Source organism: Fukomys damarensis, unplaced genomic scaffold (assembly GCF_012274545.1).
Source record: "Fukomys damarensis isolate Sample0158 unplaced genomic scaffold, DMR_v1.0_HiC HiC_scaffold_14, whole genome shotgun sequence".
Lineage (NCBI taxonomy): Eukaryota > Metazoa > Chordata > Mammalia > Rodentia > Bathyergidae > Fukomys > Fukomys damarensis.
Window position 1 is genome coordinate 49,808,248 of NW_022900926.1, and position 18,945 is coordinate 49,827,192.

Below are 18,945 nucleotides of genomic sequence, written 5' to 3' on the forward strand. Positions count from 1 at the left end.
TTTTTTTTTTTTTTTTTTTTTGGTACCAGGGATTGAACTCGGGTCTTTGTGCTTGCAAGGCAGGCCACCGAACCGCTGAGCTAGATCCCCCGGCCCCAACAAATTACTTCTTGGTACAACTGATTGTTTAATGTCCCCCTACCAAGAAAGTGCTTAAAATGGCAAATTTAATAACATAAATAAACTCCAGTATTTTAATATACTGGTGCTGCCTGAAGACATAGTCATTTCTATTTTCTTCTCTTTCTTTGAATAACTTGACAAATGGATTCAAGTGTGGATGTTCCAGTCATACCATAGTTGTGATTCATTAGGTCAGGTATCTATATTACAAGCTTCCATGACTGAACTTGGAAAAGGTTCTTGAAAGCAGATAGATTTTGGACACCAATCACTTCAGTAGGTCAAAGGTTTTGTAAATACTTGCTAGGTTCCAAGTGTTAGTGGTATAACATACATATGATATAGGATCCTCCCACATGAAGCTTACAATATAGAGTTAGAGCTAAGAATGCGTTAAGCAGTGATATTCCAGTGGGCTTAGTGCAGCACAGGCAGCCTATGATGTGATGGCCTCTCAGAGTAAGAAGAGCTGAGAGTAGAGGGCTAAGGAGAAGGAGCAAGTGAGAAGATTACTTAGGAATGCAGATGGGGTAGGCAGGAGCCAGAACCCATAGGATCATGTCAACCATGTCAAGGTTCTTGGCCTCTCCTGTACAGCTGCCAAGGAGATAACTTCACTGTAGCACATAAGACCAGTGAACTCACAGAAGTAGTACATATTGATTCAAGAATCATGCCAATTTACTTGCAGAAATAAATGTGTACATGTGTGTTGTGTTCTCTAGGACATACAAATATTTTTCAGATGACTAATATTTTTATCAAAGGCAGTAAGAGTTGCAGATTATACTTCCTGCTTGTAAAATGAGTTTTTTTTCTAGAAGTAAAATTTCTCAAAGAAAATTTAAAATACAATGCATCAATTGAAAGTCTGGGGACATTCCATACTTTATTCATTTAAATATTGGTTTAGAAGCCAATATTTAAAGGGTACTAATTTTACTTATTCTAAGCAAAAACAAAAACCAAGACTAGAGGGATAAAACCCAAGACACTGATTACCCATTAAACTTGGTATTGCTTGGAGTTTTCTCAATTTGTGAGGCATCTAGCCATTAGAATGAGTCTCAATTGTGTCTTCTCATTAGAATCACCTAGAGAATGTTAAAAAAAATCCTGAGGCCTAAGCCATAGTCTAGAGAAATTAAATCAGAATCTCTATAGAAATGGGAGCCAAGCTGCAACATCTAAAAAAATTTCCCAAATGACTGTTTGCAAACCACTGGTTTATTAGATAGGATTACCTATTATATGGAAATAGGAAGTTATTTTAAAGGTAAATTAAGGAGTTATTTTTTTGGTACTGGGGATTGAACTCCGGTCCTTGTGCTTAGGAGGCAGGTGCCAGAACCACTGAGCTAAATCACTGGCCCTAGGAGCTGTTTTCATAAAATTGCTTAAAGACAAAAATATATTATTATTTAAAACTTAGACAATATAATGTTTTAAAAATATATAATTAAAAACACATTAATTTGAAAAGAAAATATTTTTCTCATAAAAGTTTAGAGCTAAAGAGCTCTAATCAGGTATCAGGACAAGTTTATTTTATAAGCCAGTGATAACAGCTTATAATTTTTAATACCTTTGACTGATAAATCATAAGTGCTGATAAACCATAGAGATTATTCTTTCCATATAAGAGAAAAATGTAAATTATTTTAGATCTCATTTATGGACTGGATTATTTTATACCTGTCCCAAATCAGGATCTGTAATTGTGACTTTCTTCTCCTTATTACATGACCAGAAGGGGTGTGGAGTCCCACTTCTGCTCAGGATTTTGAGACCTGTGTTTCTTTGTCTGAGAAATGATGATAGTGAAAATTTGGTTGAAAGACAAGAGTATTGGGAGGTCTAATTTTAATAAATGTGAAAGGACAATGTGCAGGTGTTTGTATTTATTAAATAAATTGTATGGGTAGCAAAGACATGCAAAACTCTTTATTCTCTAAAGTACATGTAGAATATGTGCATAATATTAAATACTGATTCTTTCAAATGAACATCACTCAGATACCTTTGTCCATTACCTGGAAGAAGGCACAGTAATGCTCAATAAAACTGAAATGACAGAATCATGCCTAGTTTGCCCAGTGTTGATTGTAGGTAGTGGGGAAAATTTCTTTATATTAGTGAACAAAATCTGAATTTAAAAATAATGTCCCAATAACTTATAACAGTTTTACATGTCCCACAACAATTTAAAACACAAGGAAATACTGTAACTTGTAGAACATTACTGAATTTTCAAATATTGTATGTCTAATAATAAGACCAAAGGTTTAATTTTATAACTTAATGTTTTCACTAACAATGTTAATGGTTTAACTAATCCTATGTGAATTAGTTAATAGTAATTTCAAAGGACAATGATTTTTAGGTACCTGGAATAACAGGTAAACCATTTTTTTTGTGAGCTGTCTGTGAATTGGCTCATAGCAGACCTTTCAATGTGGTGCTGGTGTTTTAAACTAAAACATCAAGTCAGTTTATACATCTGGCCTTACTTGGTGGTTTTCTAACTTGCCAATGTTATACCTTCAATGTGCTTATATTAAATATAGTTCAAAATAGCCACATCATTAAATAATATTTTTTTGAAAAATATATGTTCTTAGAAATGCTACATAACACCCGCTTCAGTTTTTGTTGTCAATTATGGGGCTGGGGTGGGGTTAGGGAGGAAAAAAATGCCAGATCTGCCTTTTGGGCCATCATCTCCCTCCCTGAGTCATTTCATATGAGTTTCAATTCTGTTGCCAAAGGAAAGATGGAGACGCATGTGGCCACATTGTCATACCCTCCTGCCAGCTGCAAACCTCATCACAGTTCCTGTGAAGTACATTTCCACAGATCAGATTTCTGCCAGGGAAGACTTTAACAATCCCCTACTCTGCTTTCAACCAACAACAATTAGTATTAGCAAATGGTTCAGGCCACTGCTTGGGATTACATATGATTTCTATTCAAAAAAAGACAAACTTTTACTCAAACCAGACCCACATGCTGAGCACTTGAGCTCCCATCTTAGACATAATGAAGTTGAGATGGTATCTATCTTTTCATTTAAATAAAAAATCATCCTCACATTTGAAATCAAGTTGGCTGTTTTCCCTCAGCTGAGTTAGCCATCTGGTAAAGGGGACTTTTGGAGCATTTATGTTTAGGAGAGGAGTTTTTTGGGGAAATTATTATCCTTTTGTCTTACTTTTCTAATGTGGTCAAACTCTTTTTAATGTTTTCACAGCAGTTTTTATTTTTTTTCTTTCTCTCAGATAACACATATGGCAAATAAGTTACATTCTTAATACATTTTACAGTCAAATTTGCATTTTTTAAGACTGTGGATCAGAAAAGCACATACCTGACTGAAGCCAGCATGGCTCAGGGAAAACAATAAAGATTCAAAGAGTTCATTCTTGTGTGAATAAACTGTAATAGTACATAAGATCCTAATGAGATAATTGACAATGTGAAATAGGAAGAAAAGGGCTAACGGTGTAGGGAAAGTGGGAAGGGTAGGGGAAAGGTAATAAGGGAAAGGCAAAAATAGGAGAAAATGAAAAAATGGAAATAAAATGTTTGTAAATAGGGAAGGGAGGGCAGGGACAAGGGAAAAAATGAGAACTAAGACCTGTCATGTAAAGGTACAAGATCCCAATAATGAATGTGACTGTACTGTATACCTAAAATGTACCAATAAACTTAATGAAACAAAATAAAAAACAAAAACAGATTTCATTCTTTTCAATGTATCTGGTCCTCTTATGCTATTTTTCAGGTTAAGGAAGAGTTAGTTTCCTTTCCACATTTTTTTTAAATTGAGTTTATTGGTACATTTTAGATCTTGATGGCTGCTATTGATCTATGTACTGTTGTGGTTGTTTTCTTCATTGACAGAGGCTGAATATGTTAAGCATTTAACCTCACTGGAACAATTCTTTTTACTATATTCTCTCTGGCTTCAGGAAACCATAGATAATTTAGCTATGAAACCCATAGCTAAACCCATGAAGATATTTGATGAAATAATTTCTATTTTACAGATAAGGAAATTAAATTTCAGAGAAATAAGATAATTTTTTCAAGATCAACCAGATCAGATTGGAAAGGGTACTAGAATCTAGAAATACTTTCTCTATTTAAGAACTTTCTCACTTTCCATATTGCAATATAGGTATATTGGATCTTTCAGTAATTAAAAAATATAGAATAGTGACAATTTGTAGGAACCCATGCATTTTCATAAATGCTCAATATGAAACTTTATAGTTCCTCATTAGGAACCTGCTATTAGCTTAGCCAAAGTTCATCTGTTTAAAGTAACTGAACAAGTAAATTTACCTGAAAAATACATATTAATATTTACACATAGTATACTAAAGTCATGAGGAATTATTTTGGCTTTTTGTACTTATGTTCTAAAGAAAATACACTGAATCTATTTAAACATGTTAATGTTACACCTCTAATGACAGTACTTGGGAGGCTGAGGAAGGAGGATCTTAAATTCAAGGCCAGACTGAGCTACAAAGCAAGACCCTGTACCAAAAAATTAGAACAAAACTGAAAATAAATTTCAAAATCAATCAATTTGATATTCATTTTCTCCAAAATAAGGAAGGAAAGAAATGGCATCGAAGACATCAGTGATGTAGTAATAATGTGTCAGTGTAGTTAGGTTAAACCACATTTTTCAGAATGCTGAGATTCTTGGGAGATTTGGAACATGACAGAGAAGAAGCAGCTCTTTTGTAGCTCATGCATATAATAGCTAATCTGTGTTCTTACCTCCTCATGAAATAGAAATTGGGCCTGAAACCCCTGTGCTGAATTCTGGATCTTCCACCTTCTTTAGCTTCTCCAGCTTCTTGGTCTGCTACAGACGTGAGGCTCTGGGAAGGAGGGCCTGATTTCTGCAGAACACAAATTAGGTTTCTGTTCCTCCTGTAACAAACGACCACAATCAGGGAGGCTTATTATCTTATTGTCCTACAGGCTAGACATGTTTGACATGTTTCTTATTAGGATATGATCAAGAAGTCTGCCGGGGCACCTTCATGTCTAGAGGCTTTATAGAAGTGCAACCATTTTCTTTGCTTTTTCCAGCTTCTGGAGGCTTCTCACATTCTTTGGGTCATGATCTCTTCTTCTTTCTTCAAAGGTAACAATGGCTGATGGGGTTTTTCCTATAGGTCATGGCTCTGACCCTGATTCTTCTGCCTCCCTATTCTACTTTTAGGAATCCTATAATTGCATTGGACCACCTAGACGAATCAGGACATAGGCCTTATTCTTAGGTTAGTTGATTTCCACCAACAACAGTTAGTATTAATGAATGGTTCAGGCTGCTGTCTGGGATTATACATGATTCTATCTTTAAAGTTAAACTTTTACTCAAACCAGACCCACGTGCTATACATTTCAGCTCCCCTTTTAGATTAAATGAAGCTGAGACAGTTTCTATCATTTACTGAAATAAAATATCACTCTCACATTTCAAATCAACCTCGTTGTTTTCAATTCCATCTGAAACTCTTAACTTCCCATTGGTACAAATAGAACATATTCACAGGTTTCAAGGATTAGGGCATCTTTAGCGTCTGTTATTCTGTCTGCCTCAGTGTTATCATCCAGATCAGAGGAAACAAGAACTGACATAGATTTCAGGTGTTTTGGTGGGGGGTGATTCTATCTTATGATTGTGGTTTCAGTTTCTTCTTGTTTTTTTCTACTTCTTAGCCAGGTTCAAGATCCAGCATTAGCTGTAGGCAGCACCCTTTCAAAGATTCCCTGTAATAAATATCTTTCTACATTGTTATATCTATGTATCTGTTTATCTATCCATCTGTCTGTCTATCATTTGTCTTATACCTAGTGGTTCTGCATCTCTGAACTCTAATGGATATAGTGTACAATTCATCCTTAGGTAACCATAGGTGTAAGGGACATACACTGATGTCAGCAAGACTTTTAAAAGCTAGAGACTGATCAGGACAAAGTCTATGTTCAGAATAATTTTACCTATAGGGGCCATTTCTCTCTTTCCTCTTTTCATTTCCTGTATTCATATTTTTTAGTCGCTAGTGACATGGTCACACCTAATTTCCAGAGGCAGGAAGTATATATAATCTTTTGGTTCTTGGAAATGAAGGAGAAGCTGGTAATGATGCATAATAGTAATGTCTAACACAAGAAAAGAGAGAAATATGTGAAAAAGAAGGGAATGAGGGGCAATGGTCTGAGGACCTAAGGTGTAACTGCAAAAGATGAGCTCTGCTTGGTTGTTTGGTTCTCTCCTCTTTCAGTACCAGCCTAAGGCAGCTGCCAAATCATCTTTTTTAAAAATTTAATTATTTCTTTTGCCTGATGGAGAAAAGAACTTTGTGTTACTGCAGCTGATAATAGTAGCACTATTGCTAGAAAGAATGTAAATTGTATGGAAGTTTCTTTTTTTAGGTACTGGGGGTAGAACCTGGGACCTTGCGCCTGCGAGGCAGCCAGCGGCACCACTGAGTGAAATCTCAGGCCCTTGAAAGGAAGTTTTTATATCCACATTTTCATAATTTTATTTTCTAAAATTTAGAATACGAAACTTTTCAATATGAAAATATAAGAGATATTATATCTTAAATATAAAACCCATTACTCATAGGCAAATATGTTTGAAATTCTTTTAAACACACTGTGTTAAGGCAAACAGATAATCATGGGGAGTGAATCTGGACAGATATGGGTGTGGGAGAAATTGCCAACTGTTTTTCATTAAGTAATGAAATTCTTCATGAAAGAGGTGATATTTAAGGTTCTTTTATAATGAATTAAGAAAAAGTTTTGGCAGGAGGCACTTTTTCTCCAATGTATTGCAAATCTATTAGAAACATTTAGATTATTTCCTCTGCATTTTTTTGCCCTCCCACCTGACAATAAGTGGAATGCTGTGGTAATTATGTAAGTGCAGTCAAATCATGTAGGTAGTTTAGAAAATATAGTACAGTGTGCATAATTGCAAAATTCCTATATATAATTGGTATCGACAAGTCTTCCCCATATGAAGTTCACAGAGAAACACTGATAGTCAGAATTGCCTGGAAATTTGACAGTCTGGAAAACTTTTGAAATTTTGTGGATACCCACTCTTCACATATTGGAAAGAGCATATCCAATTTATCTTCTTGTCCAATTTCATTCAAAACTTCTGTATTTGTTGATCAGCTGGTGTGCTGATGTGGTTGCCAGAACACCACTCCCTCCAAAAGCACTTATTTAACCACCCACATCCTGGCCCCAGGCCCACTGGCACACTGGCTCCTCTTTGTGAATCAGGAGGAGAGTGTAAACTCAATCAGCTACAAACACAAGAGCACATTCTTGGAATGTGGCTGTCTAGACCATTTCCTTCATACAGTGGCTCAAGGGTCTTTTTATGGAACAATTACTGGAACGTTAAATTGCAAGTAGTGGCTTCTTCAGCAGATTATACCAGGGTTCTGACAGTGGAGTTTTAGGCATTTAAAGTTGTTTTCTTCCAAGATCATCGTGGTCATTAATGTGCCTGTTCATATTAGCTTTAAGTGTGTTCTCTTGTAGAAAAATTTGTTATCTTTCACCTCTTTTTCTCCAGACAGGAAGAGGATTAAGTTTTTTCTGCTTCTTGGTGTTTATTTTTGTAGTTGTTGTGGTTGGTTTTCTGGACTGGGATATAAAAGAAAAGAGTATTGAAAATAAACCCCAGACACCTAGATGCTCCAGGTAGTGTCTGTGAATTTTGAACTGGTTTGATGAAGTCCATGTATTTGAAAAGACATTTAATGTTCCTAAACTCCTGAAAATGTCTCCATGGCTTCATACTTGTTAGCTAAGTAATTTTATTTCTATGTGCCTCATTTTTTTCTATTGAAAAGAAAAGAAAAGAGATAGAAAAAAGAATAGAAAAATAGCCCAACTAGTCACAATAGCAACATATGTATGTTTTAACATATGCATGATCCAGAGATTGAAACTGAACAAGAGGAATATAAACTAGGGATGTGTTAAATAAACTTGTAAGATAGTGCATTTTTTTGGAGCTTGAAAATGTGGCTAGTTTTATGTTGGGTTTTGGAAGACCTACCTCCTCCTAGTATCACAAAAATGTCATCCTATATATCATCCTGTTGCCTTTATTACTACTTTTGCTTAGATTTTTACCCCTGCTGTAATTTTTTCTTATATATGTCTTAAGGTAGGCATTATGTCTACTTATCTCAACATCACACATCGAATCCTCTTCTAATTAATTTATAAGACCCTTCTATCAAATTATACATTCCCTGATACACCTGGATGTTTTTAGTACATTTACTTTTCCAGTACCATAATGTTTTGGCTACTGTAATTTTGTATTGTGTTTGACATTTGGTATATCAGATTAAAAATATATCTTGTGCATCATTTTACAGATGAGTTTAAGAATCAACTTATATTTATTAAGGATATTCTATTAGTGTTCTGATTAATACTATGCTGAATCTATAGACATATTTGGGAAAATTGCCTATTTTACATTATCATATGCCCCCACACAAGAGCAAGGTCTCTTTGGGTGTTTCTTTGTGTGTGTCATTCCATTCATGTTACATTCCAATACACTACACAAACCGATTTGACTGCACTGAGTGAAGCTACAACAACAAAGCAATTAGAACATCTCCAAGATGCTAAGACCACAATTCTTTCTGTTATTGTTCTAGAAGAGGTCAAATTGTTAAATGTGTTAATTTTAAAATTAAAAAAGACAATTACTTTGACCACTTGAATGTGTAATCTCAGTCCCCTTAAACCAATCATAGAATGTCAGACAATAATGGCTAATCATTAGATAGTAAGTGTTGCATGTTGCTTTCAGGCCGGTCTGCTTTTCACTCCCTTTTACAGTACTTTTTTGTAGTCAGTAGGGGCTGCTCCTGCAGCAATAGGCCCTCTTAGGTCACTGAATCCTAACATTTCAAACCAGAGGAAGTATTGGTTTATAAATTATCAACTGCAGTTCTCACACATTCTAACAGTCTCACATCTGTGGGCATTTTATGTGGAAGACAAGTAATGGGAGAAGGTGAGATCTTCAAAGTGTTGTGTAATCGAAGAAGGCCTGTATTATAGAAGCACAGAAGGCAAAAAGGGATTATAGCAAGTTGTGTGTTTGGGCTAACAAATAGAGCCTCTGCTTTCAGGGCCTGTTCCTCTGAGCCCTGGTGCCCACAGACTGCTTTGTGAGTTGTCAATTTCCTAATCTTAGTGCATTAAGGGCAACGTTTTTTAAAGTGGTGCTTTAAATAGGGAAGACCAGCTCAACAGAGCAATGATTCAGGGGCTTTAGAAGGAGACAGGTCTGGCTGCAGACAATCTTATGGAAAAAATTTTTTATTCTACTTGCTGGTTTTGGAGCTGTTTTCCTCACTGTTGGTCACAATGATGTTCAAAGAAGTAGTGCTCTCCATGTACCCTGCCAGTCCTCATGCTCCTGGGCTGTCTAGTGCTTAATCCTATGTTGCAACTATTGTATTTTAGGACAGTCACCTGGGTATTTGTTTTTCTCCCTTTCTAGACATAAAGAGTTCACAAGCCCACGTTGTGTCCATCTTATATAGGTTTTAGGACACTATGAGCAGTTGATAATTATTATTTAGTAGATGAAGAGAAAAAAGAGGAAAGAAGAAAGGAGAATCAAAGAAAAAGGCGTCACAGATGGGTAGAATGATATTTTCAGGTAAGTAGATTTTTAAACTATTCCAGAATCTGGAAACAAGAGCAGTAACAAAATTCACACAGCATTAGTGGTTATAAGTCAGTAAAAATAATAGCAACAAGCTTATTTCTAATGAAGTTAGTAATAACATTTGAAAAACATACCAAACATACAAGGTTACTATAACCACTTCATTGTGAAATAAAGACCATCTGATACTTACATGAATTTTAAAGTTTAACTGTATAGCCAGGCATGGTGGCCCATGGTTGTAATCCCAGCTCTTGGGAGACCAAGGCAGGAGGATCTCTGAGTTTGAGGCCAGCCTGAGGTACATAGTGAGTGCAAGGCCAGCCTAAACTACATAGTAAGACCCTGTTTCAAAATAAAAAAAAAAAAATCAAAGCATAACTCTACAATTTTGAAGTGTCCTTAAAATTAAGTGAGATTCTGGAATGTAGTGTTTGTGTGCTATTTTATTAAAGTAATATGTTATATTGAAATTCAGATATTGCAATTTGACCCACAGTTTCAATTATGGCTTTTATTGGGATGAAATTTTTCTTATCCCTAACTTTTCTCTCACATTTTCCCTTTTTAACATAATTAGACAAAATATCAGATGTTTATTAATTGAAGAGGTTGGTTTAATATTGACATTCATAAATCCTTAAATTACCCTTTGTAGTAATATTGTTAACTCTATCTTTAGACACTTGCAAATCAAAATATTTCAGCAGTCTTCATGCTTATTCAGTAATTTTGTCTATATGAGTTGTTCTTGGAATACCTAAAGGTAAATTCAATGAAATTGTATTGTTTTGAGTGTAACAACTTTTTAATTTGTTCCCACTCAAGAGTGTCATGTTTATGGATTATAATAATTACATTAATTTTCTTATGCAATATTGATTTCCTATATACCTCCATAGTCTGAAACTGTGAAAACCTCCTGTGTCAAAGATTGATATTAAAGGCCGGGTGTGGTGGTGCACACCTGTAATCCCAGCACTTGGGAGGCTGAGGCAGAAGGATCACTGTGAGTTCGAGACCAGCTTGGGCTACACAGTAAGTTCCAGAGCAGTCTGAACTACACAGTGAGACCCTGTCTCAAAAAAACAAAAAAACCCCAAAGATTGATATTAACATTGAAGCAGTGTATAAAATGGAATTAAAACAGAGCAATATTTTATTATTAATTTTTTACCACTTAAATATCTTTTATTTAAATTTTAAATTTTAATTTTAATGTTTTTGGTGCCGGGGTTTGAACTCAGGTCCTTGCGCTGGAACCACTGAGCTAAATCCCTGGCCCCTGAATTTCTTTTAATGATCAACATGGTCATTGGTTTTTCTGATCACTATGCAATATTATATTGCTTATTTAGTATCAATTAAGAGAGTCACTGGGAAATTTAAACAGCTGGTAAAGAAGCAGGCTGTTGGAAAGTAAATGACTCCAAGGTTCATAAATTTGGGAATGGAGTTTCTTTGTTTTCTGTTTTTTGACTACCAGACCTAAATACTTATTGTATATGAGACTGTGCTTCTTCTCAAAAATTACCAAATGTTTATTTAATATATTGTCAGATTAATGTGATATAATACAGTATTTATATTCATTTGGTATAATTTATTCAGTTTACTACAAACAATTGATTTTTTTTGTCTAGAATGATGCAATGAACAGAAAATAACTAGTCAAGAAAAAAAAGATATGTTTTACTTTTATGAAACTATTAGGCAGTATTTGTTGAACATTAGTTTTGGAGGTAAAAATAGTTTACTTTGAAGTGAGACTTTTAGGTTCAAATTCTCTATGTGTCACTTGAGTTAGGGGACCCAAGGCACAGGACTAAACTTTTCTAAGCTTCAGTCTCCTTACCCAAAATAGTCCTTAGTATAATAATTACAATCACTGTTTTCAAGGCTGTATGGAGGATTAATTGAGACAATTCATGTAAAGTATTTGGCACAGTACCTGCTATGTGGTGAATTCTTAATAAATGTTACCTATCATATTCTGACCATGAGGTAACAAAAAAAGGCCTAAAACACTGCATTTCTTTTTTTTTCAAGTTTATTGGTATATTTAAGGTAAACATTACAGTTACATTCATCATTGGGATCCTGTACCTTTACATGATGTATCTTGGTTCTTATTTTTTCTCCTCACTCCTGCACTCCCTCTACCCCCCCACCCTTCCCTATTTACAAAGACTTTGTTTCCATTTTTCCTTTTTTCATATTTTTCCTTTTCCCTTATTCCCTTTCCCTCACTCTTCCTACTTCCCCTTCTCCTTTAGAAATTTTCTTCCTATATCACACTATCTATTAATAATATTTTATGTATATTTTTAAGAACTCTGGATTCTGTGTAGTGGGTTAGAAAACTATACATAACTAATTTAAAAGTATTCCTGCCTTCAAAATGTACCTTTAATGTAGATATATAAATTATATTTAAAATGAGATATTCTTATATTTTATTACTTTTTGTGTAAAATAAAGCAAAGCTATACAAAACACACAAAACAAATATATAGCTTAGAAAATTATTATAAGACAAACAATTTTGTAACCAACGCTAATTTTGTTTTTGTTTTGTTTTTTTGAGACAGGGTCTCACTATGTAGTTGAGACTGACCTAGAACTCACTATGTAGCCCAGGCTGGACTTGAACTCACAGTGATTCTTCTGCCTCAGCCTCCCGAGTGCTGGGATTACAAGCATGTGCTACCATGCCCGGCCCAACACTAATTTCAATAAGTGGAATATTGGCAGCCTCTCCAGAAGTACTCCCAAGGATCCGTCCCAGTCATAGCACAGCCCTGCCTCCAGAATACTTGATCCTGATGTGCACAGTAAGCCATTTCTTATGGATTTTTCATTAGTGAATTTCCTCAGATACTATGTAGTTCAATCTTGCTCATTTATAGTATCTTTTATACCTCTTTTAATCTACAAGGTGTTTGTTCTTTACCATTTCTTTCCCTTTCTTACAATCTATCAATGAAGAATTCAGAGGGTTTGACCTTCCAGAGTCAGCAGTGTGGATTTTGCTGACTCCCTACTTATGATGAAATTCCATATGTTTCGCTATGCTTTGTCTTTCCTGCAAATTTGTAGCAGGATCCAGACACTCAGTTGGATTCAAGTTCAGTCCCTTTGGCAAAACTGTAGGCTTTCATCAGGAGGCATGTAATGTCTGTTATTTGCTCTTTTTAAATGTTTATAACAGTTATTATTCAAAACACACATACATTAATTTACTGGGGTTGCAAAAAAGGTAATATAATCTCTTGCTTCGTTTTTATTTATTAGCTGGTATAATTCTATAAGACAATGTTTCCTCTCATCTGCTATTTGATTACCTAGTAATATAGTTCCTAAAGTAGAGGCAGTATAAATGTTTTATTTTTTTACTTATTCAATTTTCAAAATTATAAAGTAGTTCTCAGTCATTCTCAAAAGCTGACCAATTAGTTTTAGTTTAAATATCCTTGCAAAATTTTGGATTTAAAAATATTTAATAGATTTAAAGGAATTATTAATTTTATTCTCCTTAGTACTTTATTTTGTGCTATCATTGGTTAACGTGAGCTTCTCTCAATTTGTCTCTGAAATATTTTAACACTACAGAATGGTCTTTCCTGAGTTTCTGGTATGTCCAAATATACGTCCTAATAGAGTGTCTTAAACAATTTTCACTTCAGACCTCGAATCAGCCATTTCTCTCAGATGACCCATTATTTGTAAGAAATAGGATATAAAGACCAGAATCTAGGCTCCACAATTACTCATCAGACTTGCATATGACATGGATTCTAGCTTTTATACCAGAAAATTCATTCTAACATTTGGGATTTTATTTTCCTTTTCCATACTACATCTGTGTTTTCTTCCATCTACACTGAGAATCCTGGCTCTCATGGATTTAAGGAGTGACAGAACAGAATGTTCCAGAATATTCACTTAATTTTTTTAATGTTACATATACAGCAGTCTCAGAATAACAACTAAGAGAATCTATTTGATTACTGAAAGAGGTCAGATGTGTTTCCAAATACTGTCTCCATTATTTCCCTATTTTTAAAGAATTATGCAATATTTATATTACCATATTATGCAGTCATTAAAGTCTAGGATACCTTTTTCATTAATTAATGTAATGAGTAAATGTGCATCTAATGCTTCTCCTAATTTTTCTGTCAATGTCCCCTTAGTCATTTCAGTTGTCTAAAACTTGTTCTCTAATAAATTCCAGAGGAAGGACCAATTAGAATGACATTTCCAGAGTTCCTATGGGTTGATTACTTTTTGTCTATGGCATTTATGCCTTTCTCATTTTCTTCCTTTATGTGTCTTTGTGTGTTGGCTTCATTGTTTATTGGCATTAATGTGCTGCTGTCAAATAAAGAAATTTTGTCATTTGTGGCAATGTGGATGAATTTGGAAGACTTTATGCTAAGCGAAATAAAGCAGGCACAGGAAGGCAAATACTGCATGAGCTTATTTACAAGTGAAATCCAAAAGTGTTGAATTAATCAAAGCAGAGACAAGAATGGCAATTACTAGAGTCTGTGGTGGGTGAGATTGGGGAGATGATGATTACAACATCTAAATTCAGGAGATCAATCTTACAATATGGTTATCAAAGTGTAACAAGGTATTATAGTCTTGAAAAATTGCAAAGAGAGTAGATTTCAATGTTCACACTATAAAAAATGACAAAGTATGTTAGGTAATGGATATTTTAATTAAATAGATTTAGTCTGTTCATAGTAAATACATGTATTAAGCCATCATACTCTTCACTGTAAATGCTTTTACATACAATTCTTGTCAATCAGAATATTTTTGAAAAGCCCTGATGATAATGTGCTTTCTAAAAGCTTGTCATGTAAGTCATATACTAATTTTGCATAGAAGGAAAAGTATTTTTTCCTGTTTTATAAAGCCCATTAATTTGACTAAATTATGTGGATATATTTCTTGTATAGGTCAATATTCTGAGGTTTTGTGTTCTCCTAATACGTTTTTTTTTAATTTTAGAAAAATTTCCTTGAATTACAGTGTTTATATTTGTTTATTTTCTTGTGTTTTTTTGAGGATTGCTGGACTACCATCAATATTTGTCATTTTCTCTTTTTTTCCTCATTCACTTTAATAGTCTTCATTTTTTAAATTGAGATAAAATAATGTATGTAATGTTAGATGTATTATTTAACCATTTTAAGTGTAAAACTAAATGGCATTAAATACATCTGCAGTGTTATGCATCCACTACCACCTTTACTGTCCAGCTCCAGAACTTTCTCATCCCCCCAAGCTTTACCTATTAACCAGTAGCTCCATATTCTTTTCCCACTTTTCATTTACTTTTAGGTTTTGAAAGTTTTCACTGATTTCTATTAAGGCATTTCTATTCTATTGTGTTTATTGACTTTTTCTTTTACTGTATTGCTATTTAAATAACAAAAACTGTATGTATTAGGCATACAACGTATCTTTTTAAAAAAATTAATTTTATTGGTACATTTTAGATAAACACAATGATAACATCCATCATGTGGAATTTGTACCTGTACGTGATACATCTTGATCTTTTTCTCCTTTTCCTCCCCCTCCCTTCAACCTCTCATGCCCTCCTTATTTACAAAAGCTTTGTTTCCACTTTTCCTTCCTTTCTCCTTTTTTTCCTTTTCCCTTCCTTTCTTTCCCCCTCCACCCTCCCTTGTTCCCCTTCCCATTTGAACATTTTCTTCCTATTTCATAATATCTATTATACATTTTGGTCCTTATTTACCCTTTCTGTTTTTCACACCAGAGAAACAATGTGATACTGGAACATTTGTGTCCGATTTATTTCACTTAAGAGTATGATCTCAAGGTGCCTCCATTTACCAAGAAATATCTCTTTTATCCTTCTTTATGGCAGAGCAGTATATACCAATATAAAAAATACACATTTTCTTTATTCATTCAGTGGTCTCCAGTTGATGGGCAATTGGGCTCTTTCTGAGATTTAGCCATTATAAGCTGTGCTGCGGTAGACATGGGTGTCCATATATCTCTGTGGTATGATGCTTTTTAACTCTTTCAGGAAGATACAAGAAGGGGAATAGCTGGGTCAAATGGAACCTGTATCCTAATTTTTTAAGAAATTTCCTCAGTGGTTACACCAGTTCATACTCCTGCCAATAGTGGTGAAGGGTTCCTTTTTCCCCAAAGCCCTGCCAGCATCTGTTATTGGTTGATTTATTGACAATAGCCATTCTTTCTGAGGTAAGATGGAATCTCAGTGTGTTTTAATTTACATCGCTTGAATGACCAGAGATGTTGAACAGTTTTTCATATATTTATTTGCCATTTCTACTTCATTTGAGAAGTGTCTGTTCATTTCAGATGCCTATTTTTGGATCAGGTCTTTAAAATTGGAGGTTTTCACATTTTCTTTATTCACTTATCTATTAATGAACATGTAGATGGTTTCCGTATCTTGGTTACTGTGAATAATGCTGCAATGAATGTTACAATACAGATATTTCTTTGAGATACTGGTATCACTTTTTTTCATATATACAGAGAAATAGGATTGCTATATCATATGGTAAGCTCTTTTTTTTAAAATTTTTGAGGATCCTCCACACTGTCTATATCAATTTATATTGCCACCAATAATGTACCTGTGTTCAATTTTCTCCATATTTTACAAAGCCTTATATTTTGTCTTTTTAATAATAGACATCCCAACAAATGTGAGATTGTATCTCATCATGTTTTTTTTTGCATGTTCCTGATGACAAGCATATCTAGTACAATTCATATACCAGTTGGCCCTTTTTTTAAAATCATGACTATTCATGTTCTTTTCTCATTTTTTAAAATTGAGTTTATTGGTACAATCTAGGTATACAATACAGTTACATTCATTATTGGGATCCTGTACCTTTACATGACAGGTCTTGATTCTCATTTTTTCCCCTTGTCCCTGCCCTCCCTTCACCCCTTCTCCCCTCCCCATTTACAAACACTTTATTTCCATTTTCTCATGTTTTAATTGGATTATTTGTTTTCTCATTAGGGAGTTGTTTGAATTCATTGTACATTTTGAATATTAATGCTTAATCAGATGTATAATTGGTAAGTATTTTCTCCGATTCTGTAAATTGTCTTTTCGCTCTTTTAATTGGTTCCTTCATTGTGTACAAACTTTTTAGTTTGAGGAAATCCAATTTATTTATTTTTGCTCCTGAAGTCTGTGCTTTTTTGTCACGACCAAAAAAACTTTCCCAGATCAAAGTCAAGAAACTTTGTCCCATGTTTTCTTGTAATAGTTTCAAGTTGTACATTTAAGTCTTTAATCTACTTTAATTTCTCCATATGGGCTGAGATAAGGGTCCGTTTCATACTTTTTATGTGTATATCCAGTTTTCTTCACCTCATTTACTGAAAATACTATACTCTCCTGATTGTGTGTTCTTGGCACCTTTGTCAAAGATCAGTTGACTATGGGTACATGAATTTATTGGTGAGATCTATATTACATTTATCTATGTGCCAATTTTTATGCCAGTATTGTGCTCTTTTATTGTCATTATAGTTTATTTTGAAATCAGGCTTTTTGTGACACCTATATGAATTTCAGAATATTTTCTATTTCAGTGAATTGGAGTTTTGATAAAGATAGTATTTAATTTATAGCTCACTTGGGTTAGTACATTTTAACAATATTAGCTCTTTTCTGTGAATATGGGATTTTTTTCCATTTATTTCTATCTTCAATTTCTTTTATCAGTGTTTTAGAGTTCAATGTACAGTACTTTTGCCTTACTGATTAAATTGATTTCTAAGTATTTTTATTATTTTTGGTGCTATTGTTAATAGAACTATTTCTCAATTTCTTTTTGAATAGTTTTTTGTCAGTGAATAGAATTCCAACCAGATTTTTGCATATTGGCTTTGTATCTGAAGCTTTTCTAAATTTATTAATGCATGTAGTTTTTTATGGCATTTTCAGGATTTCCAATTTATATAAGGTCATGTCCTCTGCAAACAGAGACAGTTTTGCTTCCCTGTTCTAAATTGGATGCCTTTTATTACCTTAATTGATCTGGCTAGGATTTCCAATACTATGTTGAACAGAGTGGAGAGAGTCAGCATTCTTTTGTTTCTGGGGTTGGAAGAAAAGCTTTCAGTTTTTCACTACTGAATATGATATTAGCTATGGATTTATCATACTTGGTCTTCCTTTTGTTGGAATGCATTCTCTTTACACCTAATTTATAGAGAGTTTTTTTCATGAAGCTGTGTTGCATTTTGTTAAATGATTTTTTTCTGCACCCACTGAGATGATTGTGTGATTTTATCATTCATTCTGTTAATGTGAGATATCTGTTTATTTATTTTTGTGATAATTCTGATTTAGTTTTCATTTGTAAAATAATTGTTTTCTTTTCTTTTAATTTTTTTCTTTAATTCTGTAACATTCTTCGTGAATTTTTCTACTTCTGATTTATGTTCTATGATAAACACATTGTCATATTACTCCATTAATGTCTGTTAGCTCATTTTGAAATATTGTAATTTTGATTTTTAAAGTATGTTTCTGGAATGTTGTAATTATTTATAGAAGCGTGATTCTGTTTCTTATTTTTTACTTTCTTATTAATAACTTTGTGTGGAATTTGACCTTAATACTTTTCTGCTGCTTCTCTTCATGTGAATTGTTTCCTGTAACTTTAGTAGGTGGTTCGGTTCAGCTGTATTTTCTAACTTTGCAGAGCATATTTTGCTATTTTATGTAGCATTCATGCTGTCTGACTTTGTTGCTCTTTTCTATTCCTACCCTTTATCTGAATCTTTCCTTCCCTTTTTCTCCATTGCCCCTGTCCTTCTCATTTGATTCCACTCCCAGCAGTTTTTCCTTATTGTGAAGTCCTGTCCTGAAATGATCTACCCGATCTATTTTAAGAATGCATACAGGTAGATTGTACTGAATACTGATGGAATTTCTGCTTTCTCCTTGACTTGTCCTGCTGCACTTTCAGTGAATACCTTTTCTCCTTTTTTCTTGAATTAGTAAAATG

The 18,945-nt window shown here is 34.0% G+C and overlaps 1 long non-coding RNA gene across 1 annotated transcript in view; it reads left to right on the plus strand.

The window, feature by feature from the left end:
- Window positions 1-9,735, plus strand: part of LOC104866907 — a 50,282-nt gene extending 40,547 nt beyond the window's left edge. The window contains exon 4 of the long non-coding RNA XR_781602.1: window positions 9,713-9,735. This is a non-coding gene — a long non-coding RNA (uncharacterized LOC104866907). The remainder of the gene's footprint in view (window positions 1-9,712) is intronic.
- The last annotated feature ends 9,210 nt before the right edge of the window (window positions 9,736-18,945 follow it).